Source organism: Primulina tabacum, chromosome 5, assembly GCF_025594145.1.
Source record: "Primulina tabacum isolate GXHZ01 chromosome 5, ASM2559414v2, whole genome shotgun sequence".
Lineage (NCBI taxonomy): Eukaryota > Viridiplantae > Streptophyta > Magnoliopsida > Lamiales > Gesneriaceae > Primulina > Primulina tabacum.
This window is the reverse complement of record NC_134554.1, coordinates 41,221,425-41,235,039: the sequence shown is the minus strand read 5'-3', so window position 1 is coordinate 41,235,039 and position 13,615 is coordinate 41,221,425. Positions and strand designations below refer to the sequence as shown.

At 32.8% G+C, this 13,615-nt stretch overlaps 1 long non-coding RNA gene across 1 annotated transcript; it reads left to right on the top strand.

Moving 5' to 3' along the window:
- Window positions 1–6,456: 6,456 nt before the first annotated feature.
- On the top strand, window positions 6,457–7,098 carry LOC142545032 (uncharacterized). The gene is made up of 2 exons (XR_012820202.1): window positions 6,457–6,551; window positions 6,657–7,098. It is a non-coding gene; the product is annotated as an uncharacterized LOC142545032 (long non-coding RNA).
- Window positions 7,099–13,615: the final 6,517 nt, after the last annotated feature.

Sequence of the window (13,615 nt, the reverse complement as noted above, 5' to 3'; positions counted from 1 at the left end):
GAGCAAAATAAATTTACAGAATTTGTCACTTTCGATATTAACTTTGTTTTTTTACATTTAAATGCTTTAGCTGTAGCCGTCCCCTCTCTTACCTTTTGACTTCTCCTTGTAAGAATGTTCACATGGAAATGACACTGTCCTCTAAATATGGCATAACCATTTGCAGAACATTTAAATCCCCACTGTCGTAAAAGTTATTTCATTTGTACACTACTTAAATTTTGATTTTATTGTCCTTATATTTTACTTTGAATCTTATCAACTATAAATAGCTTAAATTCAAACCCGAAGATTTCTGCTAGGTACCCTCTGGACCGGAGAAGAAACAATAAATTTTTGTGGATTTGTAGATATTGTCATTTTTTTGGATGAATGATCTTATTAATTAATCTAATGCATCTTGTACTTACTTTTTACATTTCAGTCTGCATGATCAATCAAGAACCAATAGTGTGAGGCCCGAGGCCGAAGAAGCGGGGGGTCATCACCGGTGCTATGAGGTTGCTCGGACAATGAGCGGCTCCTGGGAGGCTTCTAGGCGGAGGGAACATGAATGAACCGATCTTACATCGGAAGGAAAGGGATTGAGAAACTGTTCAGGTATGAGACTGTACAGTTGAGGAGGGCTTAAAAGATTTGAATGGTACTACTCATATCAAGAATGTGCATCTTCTTTTCGGTAGCTCATCACTTAAGAACTCCAAAGTTAAGTGTGCTTGACTTGGGGCAATTTTGGGATGGGTGACCCTCTGGGAAGTTTCCTAGGGTACGTGTGAGTGAGGACATAAGCACGCTGGAAAGACTCGTCTTTGTATAGTGAGGACAATCGTCGAATCTGGGGCGTTATTGTCACGCTCCGAACCTGGGAGAGCGGCATCGGCGTTGTTTTCAAATAAAATTCAAAACAACAAACCTCATAGTAAAATTTAACCAAAAACCAGTTTATTATTTCATGACGAAATTTGTTCTTACATCCCAAAGTACAAAACATAACCAAATACATCAGCGGAAGCTAAAACTTATCATCATAGAGACAACAAAAATCAAATAATAGTAGCACTTCTAAATGTCTCCTTTTTCATCAGCCCAAGATTATGTATGCTCTTCCTTTTCAAGTTCCTTTTCATTCTTATCTGAGGAGGGAAATAATGGGTGAGTGTTTTGGAAAACACTCAGCAAGTGGGGGATGATCGATTGCCACAAGTACATATAAATATAATTTAAAACCCATATTGCAAACTGATTTTCAAAACGTAGTATATCATATCAGATCAGAATCGGAATCTTAATGCGAAACAGAGATTATCAGACAGTTTAGAACAGAACAAATCAGAACAAACGAAAACACTGTTAATCATCTCGTTTTCCATGGTCAAATTATCCCCCATATGTTAGTCCTCTAAGGGGTGAGGCCAAAACACAGTTTTATACCCACTGATGGGGGCCATACAGAACACAATTTTATACCCACTGATGGGGCCATAACACAATTTTTACCCACTGATGGGGGGCCATATAGAATTTACAATCGTCGTTCTATATCCCACTCGAATCATAACAGTGCAACACAGAATCAGATGTATCAAACAACACTTATCAGGATTTTTGAATGAATTCAGCGGAATCAAAGAACATCAGAAATAGAAGGAACATATCGTTCATCGATCGAGATTTTATAAAATATAATAGCATTTTTCGAAAATGATTTGACACACATACACGCATGTCATGAAATACTTATACAAAGTTTAAGTTACAAAGAAATACATAGCAAAAGCCCACTTACCTCGATCTCAGCTTGATATAGTGGAAACTATTATTGATCATCTTCTATCATCAACTTCATGTCATAACCTAAGAATTATATTTCATAAAAGAATTCCTTAAATATCCTCAAGTACAAAATACCCGATGTATCCACATAAAAGACGATTATTTTCAGTGTCCTTCAATCCTTATGTCACTACTCTAATTTAATAAAAAGAATGAGAAGATACTAGTATGGAAAGGAATAAGTTGGGGGTGGCAATTTGACAAAATGAAATGATTTGGAATAGTACTTGGTAAATTTGATGGTGATAAAATATAGGGTTTATGGCTTATCTCTCCACTCTCTTTGTAAGAAAAATGAAAATGGGTTGGGAGGATTTATATAATACACAAAAGTGACATGAAAGGTTGATAATTTAATTAGGAGAAGTTATTATCACATTGAAAGGAATTTATGAAAATGAGTTACAACTTTTAAATAATAATTTCATATTAAATAGAAAGAAACCAATTTGTAAACATGCTTTCTTTATAAGCTAAGAAGAAAGAATGAAGATTGTAATTTATTTAATATTGAATGTATAAAAATGTGCCTAAAACGTGGGTTGTGGGAGGGATTAGGAATTTGGTAGGTCACGGTAATTTATGAATAAGTAGTAATTAGGCTTTAGAGATTAATTTGAAGACTAATCAATAATTTTAACACATGGGAAATCAATTATCTATTCGGATAATTTGACATAAAATAAAGATAGATTTGAAAAACATAACCAATATATTTTAATTTCCCAAGAGATAATATAATTTTCCTGTAATTTAGAAGGAGGTGAATTAAGATATAATTTTAAAATTCTCACTTTCTTTAGTGCAAGAATAATATCTTAATCATTATTTAATAGGAGAAATTAATATCATGATTGAAATGAATTTAAAAATGAGTTACAATTTTAAATATTACTAGTTTCACATTAACATTGAAATTAAGATAAATCATTAATGGAAAATTAAAATAGTGAGTCATTCATTCTGTTCATTTTTTATTTTCATCATTTCATTTTATTATTATTGTTGTTAGATATGAGAAATTAAATTTGAAGAATGTTTTAAATATTTGCACTTTTTAATATGACCTAGATTTTGATCCGATTTATATTTTAAAATATATATTTTAAGTATAAAATTTAATATTTTTTTAATCAAATCAAATTAATAAGATTCATTTATGTCTTTTTTTTTTTGACGGATAAAATCAAATGTAGCTTGTCATTGTAAATATACCTAATATAAATATAAAATTACTAAAACGTTTTAGTATTATGATTGTATTTGAAGTAAATTACTAAATATAGTATTATGATTGTATTTGAAGTAAATTACTAAAATATACCTAAGCGAAACAATATTTTTCATATATCTTAAAAGCAAATGATGGGTGGACAAAGATACATTCTATACTATTCTTGATTTTTTTTTTAAATTTCTTTTCGTTTTCCATTTGTTCTCTAACTACTAATATGACTAACTAATTTAAGAATATATACATATAAGTTAATAAAATCTTAAATATATAAAAAACCCAAATAAGTATAATATTATGTATAGATTAAATTTATTAAATTTTAAAAAATATTTTAATTCAATAAATAAAATTAGTATTTTAGTCTATTTTTCAAATAAAATTAAATCTTTAAATTTATTAATATATTCGGGTCGGGTTGAGAATCCCGTCGGGTATATCCTATATTCCCGATCCCTTTCCCGATTCTGAGCGGGTGGGGAAAAATCCCGACCATTCGGGTTGGGAAAATTTCGGGTCGGGCCCGGGTCGAAAGTCGGGAAGGGTCGGGAATTTTCTGATTTTTGCCAGCCCTAATCACAGTTACAGTTGGTATCAGAGCCGACCTCTCCTAGTACGGTGTGGTTCGAGGATGAACCAAGCGGAAGCTGGTGGGCATGTGAGGCCTAGGGCCGAAGAGGGCGGGGGGTGATCGCCGGTGCTATGAGGTTGCACGGACAATGAGCGGCTCCTGACAGGCTTCTAGGCGGAAGGAACATGAATGAACCGATCTTACATCGGAAGGAGAGGGATTCCGAAACTGTTCAGGTATGAGACTGTGCAGTTGAGGAGGGCTTAAAAGATTTGATTGGTACTACTCATATCAAGAATGTGTATCTTTTTTTCGGTAGCTCATCACATAATAACTCCAAAGTTAAGCATGCTTGACTTGAGGCAATTTTGGGATGGGTGACCCCTGGGAAGTTTTCTATGGTGCGTGTGAGTGAGGACATAAGCACGCTGTAAAGACTCGTCTTGGTACAGTGAGGACAGTATTCGAATCTGGGGCGTTACAAATAGTGCAACCAATCTCAATATGATGAAGCAAGAGTGAATGGAGCGAATTCGTCTACTCTTATGTAGGTGCTTAAATAGATCCTGTGCGTTGTGCTAAATCTTTGGTTTGTCATTGTGCATGTTAGGATATACTTGTGGATATACACATTTGGCTTTTTGTATATATTTTTGGATAATACTGGTGTATTTGTGGATATATACTCGTGGATTGGTAGATAACTTGTGGATTCGTGGATTTTCATCATTTTTAGATGGATAATTTATGAATCAAATGAATATTTTAAGTTATATGTGTGTGTGTATGGTGGTATTATTGTATATTACTTAAATTATTTTTATAAAGTGAAAAATATGTTTTTACTTCACTACTTTATTAAATTAGTGCGGTGATGATCAAGAATTACTTCGTTAAATTAAAATTGTGTTGCAATAAAATAGATTATTTAATTCAACAATAAACTAAATGATGAAGTAATAAAAAACAAAATAATTCGTCATATTAAAATTTTGTCGAAGTCAAAGAAAGAATTTACTTCACCACAACTCAATAATTGTGAAGTCGTTCTTTATTAAATACTTCATTATAATACAAAAAAAATGCAGTCTTTTAAATTGACTACTTCGTCAATAAATGTAAATTGTGAAGTAACAAAATACCAAATATTTCAACAAATAACAACTATGGCGAAGGTATAAAATATATTTACTTCATCATAGTTTCATAACAACGAAGTCATTCGCATCAATTACTTCACCAAAATACAAAACCTGTGAAATTACACAAAACATTTACTGCGTCAATCATTGTAAACTATGAAGTTATATGAGCTATTATTGTTGCACTTTAAGAAATCGATGAAATAAAATACGTTGTTTTACTTTGGTATCGGTCTAATTCCGGACCGGTTTTCCTTCATTGAACCGGCCAAAGACTTCGCTAATTTCTTGGATACGACTACGGTTAGAATGCATAGAAAAATGGTACCCTATTACTTCACGTTCGTCTACTTCAGCAATTATCTACCTATGACATCATTGAACATGCGAAATAATCAATGAAATTATACTAGTCATCAGACAAGGACAATATAGGATACACATTACAGAAATTTAATAAAGAACTATTTAATAACTAAAGTTAAATTTGTAATTAACTTTTATTAGTATAATGAGATTTGTCATTATCACAATGGATCTGATGATGGAAAGATAACCTTTTAGTATGGTAACTCATTTAATTTCGTATTTTAGTCCATTAACTCGTCAAAATTAGATTTTGGTGCAATAAATTTAATTTACAACTATTTTCCTATAAATTGCTGATGCGACACTAGACAAGTAAAAAATTTCAGTGTTACATCAATAATTCTGATGCCATAACAACACTTCGATAAAATAGGATTAAGAGAAAAAACTAATCAAATTTACTACGTGCTAAAACTAAACTTTGAATACTTAATGGACCAATTATTAAACACAAAATGAGACAACTCAGTTGATAAAAATATTATTTCCCATCTAATCGATATGTCTGAAAAAATATTAAGACTTTGACGAAAAATAGACTCAAAATAAAAATGCCTCACATAACATAACATATTCCAAAATCCTCATAACGACCTTTGGATCTCAACATCCTCATTTTAATTTTGACACCATTATTTTATTATGTTATTACAGAGAAAGGTTACACATAGTTTGAATTTTGTGTGAAATAATTATATCTACGTACATAATTTCATACACCGACCCAACTAGAATTTTATAGCCGTACACATCCTGAAATGAAACCTGTGCGGTGCCTATGAGTTCATATTCATACGGTGTTGTGCGAATAATAACAATTTTACGTGGAACAAGAAATACCCACAATTTCTCCGCACAAAAAGCTCGGATATTGCATCTATAAATAAACCCACAATCCCAACACACTCCCATATTCAAACCAGATACGACTTTTGTACCAAAACAACTTATTTTGATTATTAAAATAAGTAGAAAAATTCTCAGTTTTCTTTCAGACTAAATACACAATATGGCAGCTGCAGCAACGGGGATGCAAATGATCTGTGGAGCTGGTTTTAATTCAAGAACAGTTGGTTTGAACCAGTTTGTACCTTTGAAGAGCGCGTCACTTTTTAATAGGGATTTAAAGTTCAGAATTCGAAGCATGGCTGAGGTATATATAATGTGAAACTATTGAATGATTGTGGTTAAATAACAAAAAAGTGATCCGCAGATCTTATAGTACTACTTATGCAAAGTTTATGATGTACATTTTTTAAGTAAATATATATATATTAATAATATTGGAGTTTATTAATTCTTGATTCAACAGGATGGTGATGTCACTGGAGAGAAAGAAAAAGCAGCAGTTCCAATTCCTCCTAAGTTGTTTTCAACACCTCCTGCACCGCCGCAACCCGAGGTTAATTCAAATCCAAACAATATTTCTTGTTGTTACAATTAATACGATACATAATACATTCATTATTCATATATTCACATGTGAGCTCAATCTACGTGCATGCAGGAAAGCACCAAGATTACAAACATAATGGCCTTTGACGGGCCTGGCCCGGAGAGGATCAACGGTCGTCTAGCCATGATCGGATTCGTGTCAGCCATCGCAGTAGAATTAACCAGAGGACAGGATATCTTCTCGCAAATACAAAACGGAGGGATCCCGTGGTTTCTCGGGACGACTGTTTTGCTATCCGTGGCATCACTTGTGCCGTTGTTTAAAGGAGTGAGCGCGGATTCGAAATCGCGGGGATTGATGACATCTGATGCAGAGCTTTGGAATGGAAGGCTTGCAATGGTAGGATTGATAGCTTTGGCTTACACCGAGTATGTCAAGGGTGGGACTCTTGTCTGAATGTTTTGTGTATGATAGTGTTAATATCGTGTGGTGTGTAGACTGTAAACAATGATGTATATTTGAATAATATAAGTGAGAATGTTTGATTAAATAATTTACAGTTCTATTTGACACGTGGGATGCCTTGTCATTACTTTGGTGGAAAAAAACTAAAAATGAAAAATTTATAGACAAAAATGTTGAAAATAATAATTAAATGTTGAAAAATATATTTAAAATGTGTATTGAATATTTGAACGTTGAATATTTGAACGTTGAAAATAAAGTTGTAAATATTGAAAATTAGTGTGTGATGATGTAGGTAATGATGTATTTTATTTTTGATTATTTGTAAAGAAATTCTATAAATAGCCTCACCATTTGTGAAGAAATTCACAATTGAGTAGAGAGAAAATATTATAAAGTGTGTAGTTTGGTAAATTTTGAGAGTTTGAGATTTTACTTTTTACCATAAATTTTTACTTTTCACAACACGTTATCAGCACGAAGCTCTAAAGTCTCCATATTTTCCAAGCTCCAAACAGAAGAAAAAGTAACAAAAGTAATATATTTATTTTACTGTTTTTATTTATTGTGTATATATTTAATATATAATATAATGTTATTATTAGAAATAATAAAAATAAATTTTTCAAAAACTTGTTATAAATCCTGGGAGATGTTAAGACGACATCCCACACTCCCGGTAAGGGATACGACAAGTATAAAAGCCTATAAGGTTTTTAAACAAAATAACTTATGACACATCATTATAATAATATGATATGATATACATAATTATTTAAACATGACTAATATTATATCATATTATTACCATAAAATTATACAAATACATACTTTATTTTTGTACACCAACGGTCATAAATGGTAACAAAACGGCTAGTTTTTGCCCTATAAATATGATCTCACAAACATATTCATCACTCCAACTTTCTCTTCTTCTCTAAAAATTATTCTTATCAAATTTTTCGAAGAAAAAAAGATGGCTTTCTCAAGGTTATTTTTAATTATTTTGGTTATCATACTCACGAGTCTTGTATTTATCGGAGAATATCCTCCTCGTGTGTTTTCTTATTTTTACAAATGCTTGTACTTGTTGTTTATCCATTACTTTGTATTGCAATATTCATTAACTAATAAAATGATCGTAATTTTTTTAGTACCACCATGTCAAATTTGACAAAGCTCGAATTTGTTGCGCTCGACATCACGGGAAAAATTATATGCCATGGACTCTCGATGTAGAAATGCATCTTGAGTCATTGGGTCTAAGCGAGACCATTAAAAAAATGGTATATCTCATCAAGAAAAAGCAAAAGCTATATATTTTTGCGTCGACATCTCGATGAAGGTTTAAATGTGAATATCTTATCGAAAAATCTCATGGCTCTGTGGAAAGGATTGAAAGAAAGATTTGAACATATAAGGAAGTTATACTTCCGACCGCCCGTATGAATGGAATATGTTAAGATTCCAAGATTTTAAAAAAGTCAGTGATTATAATTCAGCGATGTATCGAATAATCTCGCAGCTAAAATTTTGTGGACATGAGGTTACAGAATCGGAAATGCTTGAAAAAACATTTTCCACGTTTCACGCATCAAATATACTTTACAGCAACAATATAGAGTGCGTGGATTTGCGAGATATTCTGAACTCATCGCCTGTCTTCTTGTGGCGGAAAAGAACAATGAGCTATTAATGAGAAATCATCAGTCCCGACCCACTGGATCAACAGCATTTCCAGAAGTAAATGCTGGTAAAAATGAATTTAAACCTGGAAACCAAAATCAAATTCAAAGACAAGGTTTTGGTCGAGGTCGAGGACGTGGTCGTGGTCGTGGACGTGGAATTGGCCGTGGTCGTGGTCGAGGCCGTGGTTTTGAAAACAATAGAGATAGTATTTTTATAACTCATCTCAAAAGGGCGTCACAACCATCCACAGAAAAGGCATCATGAGAACATGTGTTAATGAAAATCACTCGAAAAATTGAAAGTTCTTGTTTCAGATGCGGCACTCCAGGACATTGGTCTCGTATTGTCGAGCCCTGAGCACCTTTGCAAGCCTATAAAGAATCGATAAAGGGGAAAGAAAAAGAGACCAACTTCACTGAACGAGTGACCGTTTGAGTATTCAACTCATTTTGATGCTGCTGATTTTATGAATGATTTCTCTGGAAATGATCAATATGTTGGTGGGATAGAAATGAACAATATTGATGCTACAGATTTTCTCAATGATTTCTCTGAAAATGAACAATATAATGGTAGAATATAAATGTACAATAATTATTTTTCATGTATTCATATAATAATGTTTTATTGTACAATTATGATATGTGTTATATTTAATATGTATTGCAGTAATTTATTTCATTGCATATTTTTTTTGAAGTTCAAATATGGAAAATGCTATGAGCAAAGCTGAAGTTTGCATACCCGATAGTGGTACAACGCACACTATCCTCCGAGATAAAAGATATTTCTTGGAACTAAAACCAACAAAAACAACGGTGAATACAATATCAGGTCCTGTAGACTTGATTAAAGGATGTGGTAAAGCACAATTTTTGTTACCTAATGGTACAAAATTTTTGATCAATGATGCTTTATATTCACCACAATCGAAAAGAAATTTGTTGAGTTTTAATGATATATTTCCCATGGGTATGATACTCAAACAATGAATGAAGGGAATGAGAAATATGTGTCTTATCACATATAAATCAGGAAAGAAATATGTGATTGAAAAACTACCAATGCTCCCTACTGGATTGCATTATACACATATAAGTCCCATTGAATCAAACATGGTAGTTGATAATTCTTCAATATTAACCAATTGGCATGATCGATTGGACATCCTGGTTCAACAATGATGCGAAGAATTATAGAAAATACACATGGTCATCCACTGAAAGACCAGAAGATCTTTCAGAATAATAAGTTTCAATGTAAAGCATGTTCTCTTGGAAAACTTATTATAAGACCATCACCAGCCAAAATCCAAACTGAATCACCAATGTTTCTTGAACGTATTCAGGGTGATATTTGTGGACCAATCCATCACCATGTGGACCATTCAGATACTTTATGGTATTATTGATGCCTCCAGCAGATGGTCACATGTATGTTTATTGTCAACTCGAAATGTTGCATTTGCAAGATTACTTGCTCAAATAATAAAATTGAGGAATCAATTTCCGATTATACAATCAAAAATTAGACTTGATAATGCTGGTGAATTTACTTCCCAAACTTTCAATGATTATTGTATGTCTATGGGAATCATTGTTGAGCATCCTGTTGCTCATGTACATACACAGAATGGATTGGCTGAATCATTGATTAAACGTCTGCAAATGATTGCTAGACCAATGATTATGAAAACAAAGCTCCCTATTTCTATATGGGGACATGCAATTTTACATGCTGCTTCATTAATTCGCATCAGACCAAGTGCATATCATAAATACTCCCCATTGCAGCTTGCATTTGGTAAAGAACCAGACATTTCTCATCTGAGAATTTTTGGATGTATGGTTATGTGCCTATTGCACCACCGCAACGAAAGAAAATGGGACCTCAAGAAAGGTTGGAATTTATATCGGTTATGATAGTCCATCAATCATTCGATATCTTGAACCTCAGACAGGCGACGTGTTCACAGCACGTTTTGCTGATTGTCATTTTAATGAGGAAATCTTCCCAATGTTAGGGGGAGAACAAAACATACCGAAAAGAAATTACATGGTATGTATCATCATTGTTACATCTGGATCCAAGAACAAAACAATGTGAAAAAGATGTACAGCAAATTTGCACTTGCAAAGAATAGCAAATCAAATACCAGATGCATTTGCAGACACAAAAGGGGTAACTAAATCATATATACATGCTGCAAATGCCCCTGCTCGAATTGAAATTCCAAAAACAAATTGAAAACTCATGATGTCATTAAACGCCTGAAGCGTGGAAGGCCAGTCGGTTCCAAGGATAAAAATCCTCGAAAAAAAATTCATAGAGAAACACGATGATCACAAAATAAAGAATGATGTTCCTGAAGAAACACTGATGATCACAAAATAGAGAATGGTGTTCCTGAAGAAACACATGATGATGAAAATGTTCTGTCAGAACCACAAACTGACGAGAATCATGAAATCTCTATCAATTATATTAATACTGGAAAAATATGGAACCGAAAAGATATAGAAGAAATTGATGATATATTTTTTATAATGTGGCAATCGACATCATAAATGATAATGAAGATCATGAACCAAAATCTTTTGGTGAATGTAAAAATCGGCAGGATTGGATAAAATGGAAAGAAGCCATCCAGGTTGAATTGGATTCGCTAAATAAACGTAATGTTTTTGGACCTATAGTCCTTACACCTGAAGGTGTAAAACCTGTTGGATACAAATGGGTTTTTATTCGAAAGCGAAATGAGAAAAATGAAATAGTAAGATATAAAGCTCGACTTGTTGCACAAGGTTTTTCTCAAAGGCCTGGAATTGATTATGAAGAAACGTATTCTCCCGTGATGGATGCAATTACGTTTCGGTATTTGATTAGCTTGGCGGTATCTGAAAATTTAGAAATGCGTCTTATGGATGTTGTTACAGCTTACTTAATGGATCACTTGATAGTAATATATATGAAAATCCCTGAAGGATTTAAGATGCCTGAAGCACAAAGTTCAAAACCCAGAGAATGTTATTCTGTGAAATTACAAAGATCATTATATGGGTTAAAGCAATCCGTCGAATGTGGTATAATCGACTAAGTGATCACTTGATGAAAAAGGGATATGTAAATAATTCAATATGCCCTTGTGTTTTCATTAAGAAAACAACATCCGGATGCGTAATTATTGCTGTATATGTTGATGATTTAAACATCATTGGAACGAATAAGGAAATTCAAGAAGTTGTGTCATACTTGAAGGAAGAATTTGAAATGAAGGATCTTGGAAAAACCAAGTATTGTCTGGGTTTACAAATTGAACAAAAAATGTGGAATGTTTGTTCACCAGACAAATTATACAGAAAAGATCCTTAAACGTTTTAATATGGATAAATAAATCCTTTAAGTACTCCAATGGTTGTTAGATCATTAAACATAGAAAAGGATCCATTCCGTCCATGTGAAGATGATGAAGATATTCTTGGTCCAGAAGTACCATATCTAAGTGCTATCGGTGCCCTTATGTATCTTACAAATTGTACAAGGCCTGATATATCTTTTGCCGTAAATTTGTTGGCAAGATTTAGCACATATCCAACAAAGAGACACTGGAACGGAATTAAACATATATTCCGTTATCTACGAGGAACGACAGACTTGGGACTTTTATATTCAAAAGATGCTAATCCAAGTATAATTGGTTATGCTGATGCTGGATACTTATCTGATCCACACAAGGCACGTTCCCAAACTGGATATGTATTTACTCGTGGAGGCACTGCAATTTCTTGGCGTTCACAGAAACAAACGCTCGTAACAACTTCATCAAATCATGCCGAGATTATTGCACTACATGAAGCAAGCGTGAATGTGTGTGGTTAAAATCAATGACCCAACATATCCAAATCTCATGCGGATTATCATTCGACGAGAAGCCTGTGATACTATATGAAGATAATGCTGCATGTGTTGCTCAAATGAAAGAGGATACATAAAAAGCGACAGAACTAAACATATTCCTCCTAAGTTCTTCGCATTCACCAAGAGCTAGAGAAAATAAATGTATTGATGTTCGTCACATTCAATCAAGTGAAAACTCATCAGATCTCTTCACAAAGGCACTTCCTACGTCAATATTCAGAAAGCACATATAATATTGGGATGCGCAATCTACGAAATTTGTGAAGAATTGTTCGTGTCAACATGAGGGGAGTTTACGTGACTGCACTCTTTTTCCCTTACTATGGTTTTTCCCAATGGGTTTTTCCTAGTAAGGTTTTTAACGAGGCAGTATAAGAACATCTTGTATCATGATCATCATCACAAGGGGGAGTGTTGAAAAATATATTAAATGTGAAAATAATATTTAAATGTGTGTATTGATATTTGAATGTTGAAAATAAGAGTTGTAAATATTGAAAATTAGTGTGTGATGATGTAGGTAATGATGTATTTTATTTTTGGATTATTTAAAGATTCTATAAATAGCCTCACCATTTGTGAAGAAATCACAATTGAGTAGAGAGAAAAATATTATAAAGTGTGTAGTTTGGTAAATTTTGAGAGTTTGAGATTTTTACTTTTTACCATAAATTTTTACTTTTCACAACAAAAAAGACCGAAAACGAAAAGTGTCAGTTTATTAAAAATAATTTCCTCGGTACATTCAGAAAAACTTTCCCAATGTTAATGATATTATTCGATAAACATTCAGAAATATGTGAATGGAATTATTCGATAAACATTCAGAAAAGCCATGCTTTTGAATGGAACATCGCTAAAATTTTATCTTAACTCAATAAGTTGATCTTTATTTTCTTTTTTCTTTTTTTTTTTGTTGAGTGCTAATGTCAACATGTTAAAAATGTTTGGTTTAGTAACAATATTTATATATCAGTAGAAATGAATTAATAAATTAA